Source organism: Penaeus monodon, chromosome 20, assembly GCF_015228065.2.
Source record: "Penaeus monodon isolate SGIC_2016 chromosome 20, NSTDA_Pmon_1, whole genome shotgun sequence".
Classification (NCBI taxonomy): domain Eukaryota; kingdom Metazoa; phylum Arthropoda; class Malacostraca; order Decapoda; family Penaeidae; genus Penaeus; species Penaeus monodon.
Window position 1 is genome coordinate 25,963,298 of NC_051405.1, and position 394 is coordinate 25,963,691.

Sequence of the window (394 nt, forward strand, 5' to 3'; positions counted from 1 at the left end):
TCCTTTTTTCTCTGCACTCATTCCATGCTTTCAAAAAAGTTTGCAACCCCAGGTGACGACTGTAGGATAAGAGTATGGACATGGAATTGCTTTTGTGAGTTTTTCTGCTATGAATCTGAGTGAATAGCATACATTATCCCCGAGTTCTGGCACACCAATATAAGCAAAGGTATCTTAGAATGGGAATTATGAATGGGAAATATAAAGCCATACTGAAAAAAAATACTTGGAGGATCTTTAGACTCTTAAAGTTTATATGACCACAAAATGTGAACAATTGTCTTCATTATTTTAATTCTATCGTTTTCTCGTAATAATATCTACTTTCTTCGTTGTGAGGTATACATGCTTTATAATAACATAGTTTAAATGAAATATTCACATTGCAGCTCGA